Source organism: Hemiscyllium ocellatum, chromosome 10, assembly GCF_020745735.1.
Source record: "Hemiscyllium ocellatum isolate sHemOce1 chromosome 10, sHemOce1.pat.X.cur, whole genome shotgun sequence".
NCBI lineage: Eukaryota > Metazoa > Chordata > Chondrichthyes > Orectolobiformes > Hemiscylliidae > Hemiscyllium > Hemiscyllium ocellatum.
The window spans coordinates 3,001,800-3,007,799 of NC_083410.1; the positions used below are offsets into that span (position 1 = coordinate 3,001,800).

Consider the following 6,000-nt stretch of genomic DNA (forward strand, 5'->3'; position numbering starts at 1 on the left):
TTCAACAGCCTGAATACTCATTAAAGTAATTTGCAGAACATTACAAATTCCTGGTTTGTCAGGTTAATGACAAAATGTTGGAGCAAACCAGAGATGCTGAATGACTTACTCCTCATCCCTTTAAGTGTGTGTGTGTAACACTCTGCCAAACCTATTGCAATGCAACCACTCAGAGGGACACTCATTACTCCCTCGAGTTAGTTAAGAAAGGATACACTGGCATTGGAGCATTTCAAAGAGATTCATTAGACTGCTTTCTGGAAGACGGAGTTGTCTTAGCAAGAATGATTAAACATGTTAGGTCTTTATTCAGAAGAGCTTAGAAGGATGAGAATTGATTTCAATGAAACATACAAGACTCTGAAGGGCTTAACAGGGTGTTAACATTGAGAAGATGTTACTACAGCCTCGAGCAACTGTCTGTGTGGAGTTTGCACATTCTCCCAGAGTCTGCGTGGGTTTCCTCCAGGTGCTCCAGTTTACTCTCACAGTCCAAACATATACAGGTCAGGTGAATTGACCATGGTAAATTACTCATAGTGTTCAGGGTTGTGTGGGTTAGGTGCATTAATCAGGGGTAAATATAGGAGTGCAGGATAGGGGAATGAGTCTGGGTGGGTTGCTCTTCAGAGGGTCGGTGTGGGCTTGTTAGGATCAAGGGACAGTTTCCTCACTGTAGGGATTCTATGAAATGGGGGAATCTCAAACCAGGGGACATAATTACAGAAAGTTTAACATATGAGGAATGTTTGAGGACACTGGGCCTATACTTGACAGTATTAGAAGGATGAGGGGGGGATCTAATTGACACGTACAGAAAACTGAATGGCCTGGACAGAATGGACATTGGGAAGATCTTTCAATTGGTTGGAGAGACTAGGACCTGAGGACACAGCCTTAGAGTAAAGGGAAGACATTTTAGAACTGAAATAAGGAGAAATGTCTTCAGCAACAGAGTGGGGAATCTATGGAATTCTTTGCCACAGAAGGCCAGGTCGTTAAGTATATTCAAAGACTGAGATGGATAGGTTCTTGATTATCAAAGGGATCAAAGGTTATGGGGAGAAAGTGGCAGAATGGGATTGTGAAACGTATCAGCCATGATTGAATGGTGGAGCAGACTTGATGGGCTGAATGGCCTAATTTCTGCTCCTGTGTCTTTACGGTCTTATGGTAAAATGGTGTTCTAGTTGAATGAAAGGATACTCATTTAAAACTGAGATGGAAAAGGAATTTCTTCTCTAATGTGAGGGATTCTCTACCCCAGAGAATCCTGGGAGCTCAATGAATTAACTTATTTGGAAAGGTAGATAGATGTTTGAAATACCAGGCTATGAGGAGTTGAAGCCTGGTGGGGCAGGCCTCAGAGGCTGCACAGTCTCCTCCTGCTCCTTTTCCTCACGTTCTCTTCATAGCTGTGCGTCACTGCTCACACTTTAACTCTGTCAAAGCTTTCACTCCTTCCCATTTTGGACATTTTCTCAATGGGGCGACAAATCTTGCAGGGTCTAAATAAAATCCGGAATTCCACCTGGAATTATCTTGCCATTACCTCTCCACCTATATATCCTGTGCCTGCGAGCCTCCCTTCACTTCAGGTCCTGTAAATCAGAAACAAAAACCAATATTGCTGGAAAAGCTCAGCAGGTCTGGCAGCATCTGTAGAGAGAAGTCAGAGTTGACGTTTCGGGTCAATTGACCCTTGCAGTTTTGAGGAAGGTTCACTGGACCTGAAATGTTATCTCTGCTTTCTCTCTACAGGCGCTGCCAGACCTGCTGAGCTTTTCAAGCAATTTCTGTTTTTGTTTGAAGCTGTGTGTTCATCGGGCCAATCTGGATGAGATACTTTGTTTTTTAATTCATTCCCAGGATAGCCATGTCACTGGCTAGGCCCACATTGACTGTCCATCTCTCATTGCCCAGAGGATAGTTAAGAGCCAATCACATTGCTGTAGGTCTGGAGTCACATATATGCCAGATCACAAATGGCAGTTGCCTTCCTTAAAAGGAGATTAGTGAACCAGATGGGTTTTTCCAACAATCAATAATGGATTCATGATCATCATTAGACTCTTAATTCCAGATAGAGTCATAGAGCCATACAGCACAGAAACAGACCCTTCAGTCCAACCAGTCCATGCCAAACCTAATCCCAAACTAAACTAGTCCCACCTGCCCATATCCCTCCAAACCTTTCAGCATTTTGCTACACTTTGGATGCTGCCTGAACTGCTGTGCTCTTCCAGCACCACTAATCCAGAATCTGGTTTCCAGCATCTGCAGTCATTGTTTTTACCTAGTCAATCTGTAAAGTTGATTTGCTTGCATATCCTATGTGGGGGATATGACCTCCTCTGAACTGGAGATCCATATTAATCCACTCTATCCCATGCAACAGCAGCAGCAGCAGATGGGGGAGGAGGAAGTGGCCACTGCTCCATACAGCATTACTCCTCAGCTCATACCATTGCTGCTTCTCTCAAACATCAGGGTTCGGCTGGAGGAGCTACAGCCCCACGTTACTTTAAAGGCTGACGTTTGATTAAAATTCCCACTTTTCCAAATAAGCAGAGGAAAACAGAAATCTGGGAATACTGATATACAAATTAAAGAAGCCAATGAATTAGAGAAACCAAGACATTGATGGCAGTGGTGTGAAGAGGTCTACTCCCTGTGGGACAGAATTGATAAGCTGAGAAGTTAATGTTAAAAATTCTCCAGAATTTTGGTTAGATCATATTTGGACGACTGTGAACAGATTATAAAAAGGACATCAAGGTCTTGGAGAAGGTGCAAAAAGATCAGTTGTGATTACTGAGCTGTCAGGGAAGAAACACTGGGCTTCAATTCTTTCCTCTCAGGCTGAGGGCTTGACTGAAAATGGCAGGATTTATTTCTTGAGAAAATAGTGATGAGGTATTTAGCATTAAGAAGATTTGACAGGATTGACGTAGAGATGATGCTTTCAGTTAAGGATGCACTTCGAACTGGAGGTGTACATATAACAGTGGGTAAGAGTTCTGGCTTCCAATGTCCCTCATGTGAGGAAGTGTTTCCTCTCGGATTCAGTGCTTGCCTCCCCATGTTCCAGGTCGCTCCCAATCAATAACAAGTCCGTCTCGCTGTCAAATCCCCTCCCCATTTCAAACAACTCAATCTGACCCCACCATCTTCCAAGTCAACAGGAATACATTCCCAGTCATTCCTAACAATCCAAACAGGAGTGTGTTGCTCAATAACATTTTTTGGAGCTCTGTGGTACAGGTAGTACCACATAATGCCATAGTTCAGTTCCCATGCCATCTCACTTAATAAAAAAAATCATGCAATGCCAGCACCATTTAAACTAATGGGGCCGGAATCATGTTACGGTCAATCCAGCTAAGGGAAATTCGTGTTCTCCAAATATTGGCCTAAATTCGGCCATCGTGTGTGAAACATGTGCTGTGGGAGAAACCATCTGTACTCAGGCTGTGGGAATTCTCTACATCTATAAACAAACCAATTCCTTACCCACACCACTGCCCTCAAAATGGCCTTCAGAGACCTGACCCGCACTCAACCAAGCTCCCCAACAGAACTCAGAATCACTTACTGGCAACAACAACAACTGGCATTGGGGTGGCACCTTTAGGATAAGGTGCTTTGCCAGAACATTATAAAAAGACAATGTGATGATATTTGAACCTTATAGGGAGGTGACCAGGAGCTTATTCAAAGCGATAGATTGTAGGGGCTGTCAGAAAGACAAGAGGGGGGGGGGGGGGGGGGGGGGGAGGTGGAAGAGGTTTAAGGAGGGTATTTCAGAGGCTTGGGTCCCAGACAGCTGAAGACAAGACTAACAGGGGGGAGAAATAGAGATGTTCAAGAGGCTGAAACTGCAGCCACACAGAGATCTTATATAGCTTTTGGGGTTGGAGGGGGTTACAGAGATAGGGAGGGGTGTAGGGGCGGGAACAAGTTACAGAGATAGGGAGGGGTCAAAGGAGTAGGTGAGGTATAGAGATAGGGAAGGGTGTAGGGGCTGCAGATGGTTACAGTGCTAAAGAGAGGGGTCTAGGGACTGGAGGAGGTGACAGAGATACGGGGGGACGTATTAACGCGTGTTAAACAGATTTAATCACTTGAGTAATGTCTTCTTCATAAGTTTTCAACTTACTTCTATTTTGAACAGTCTGTCCATTTGTCAACATGAAGCTTATTCCCATTATCAATAGACATTAAGATATATTTCTGATCAGTTTCTCTGCTCACATGCCACCTTTTCTGATCTGGGGTAGCTACTGAACGGTGTAAAATTGTGACAGTTTTTGGGGGAGGTGATGCGGATAACTGGAGAGATGGTGTGACACTCAAACCACCCATTGGCACTGGCTCACCAGAAAACCCACTAAAAAAAATCCTCATTTTCTTTGCACATCTCTTTTGATGCCAGCTCTGAAAAATAGCAGCATGATTATCAGATGGTATGATCCAAAATGCACACTTTACCTACAACAAAACTACAAGCTTTCTGAAGCTAAATTTTTGTTTTCACTCCGCCTCAGGGTGCACGTACCTGCAGGGCTGGAAAATGAACCTCAGTACCTTTCTTGTTGCAATGTTTTGACTGAAAGTCAAACTGGGCGTAAGTGCTAGCTCTTGACATTCATAAATTCCTGACCCTTCAGGCAACAGAGAGAGACACCCGGCGAGAGAGAGAGAGGGAACCAGTGCAGAACATCCCACACATAGTTACTTCCTGATTCACCAGCTCAGTCCGAACTTTGCCAGCCCATTGAGTGAGTAGGCACCTTTGCTTCAGACTTTAGTATTAACACCACTCGACACAAACTGCGCGCCTCTTCGTATAACTCTCTGCTGGCAGTTTACTCACCAACATTCAAGGTGTTTCTTTCCTCGAACCCCGGTCGCAGGTGAAGATTTTCACAGAGGAACCTCTCACAGAATTGACACACACACAGAAAAAAACTATCAGCAGAAAGTCACGCCCCTTGAAAACTTTCAGCCACTTCCTGGTGTTTGTGACTCCTTTACCTTAAAGTTCAGAAAAGAGCCTCAGTTGATGAAGACATCTGCCCCAGTGAGAGAGAGAGACACACACACACACTGTACACACTGAGCAACGCCCGAGTGGCAGTGTGGGCGAACAGGTATTCGGAGTTTGTGGAATTCACTGCCCAGGGATATTGGTTTTTTTTGAAGTTCACACTGATGAGGAATGTGTGCTGGAATTTTCACCTTGAGAGGGAGTGGAGGTAACTTTTGGAAATCGTGCCAAGCTGTTTGGAATAACACAAAGTCAATGGGCGAGTTTACACCCCAGTTGGAAATACTGGACCTTGCTCCTGCTCCTGACAGCACTCCTCTGGTTCTCTCTGAGTATTGACTGTTCCTTACTGAGGTGCTAAATCCCCAGACCATCCTGCTGTCAGTATTGATGGTGGGTGGGGTCGAAGGTTAGGGCTGTTGGACCAGTGAGGTTGATCTTTGGATGGAAATGGTATCATCACAACAGCTGGAGCAAATCCAATTCACCAGGATTGGGATCAGAAAGCTTGTCTCAGTGATGGCGTCCATACAACTGACATCAAATATCATGAAAACCCATCTGGGTCACCAATGCCCTTTAGGGATGGGAAATCTGCCATCCTTACCTGGTCTGGCCAAACATGACTTCAGACCCACAGCGATGTGCATGGCTCCTAACTGCCCCCTGACATGGGCAATGAATGCTGTCCTAGCCTCAGATGCAACTGCAAATGTGTTGCTGGTCAAAGCACAGCAGGTTAGGCAGCATCTCAGGAATAGAGAATTCGACGTTTCGAGCATAAGCCCTTCATCAGGAATAAGAGAGAGAGAGCCAAGCAGGCTGAGATAAAAGGTAGGGAGGAGGGACTAGGGGGAGGGGCAATGGAGGTGGGATAGGTGGAAGGAGGTCAAGGTGAGGGTGATAGGCCGGAGTGGGGTGGGGGCGGAGAGGTCACCCACATCCCATGT

General features: G+C 45.1%; 1 protein-coding gene across 2 annotated transcripts in view; it reads right to left on the reverse strand.

Annotated features, from left to right (window-relative positions):
* The window catches only part of ptk2ba (protein tyrosine kinase 2 beta, a), a 156,554-nt gene extending 151,488 nt beyond the window's left edge, over window positions 1-5,066 (reverse strand). Inside the window, exon 1 of one of the 2 annotated variants that reach the window (XM_060831190.1) lies at window positions 4,877-5,066. The gene's annotated coding sequence lies outside the window, so the exon portion shown is untranslated. The remainder of the gene's footprint in view (window positions 1-4,876) is intronic. The other variant, XM_060831189.1, reaches the window with a different exon arrangement.
* Between the last annotated feature and the right edge of the window lie 934 nt (window positions 5,067-6,000).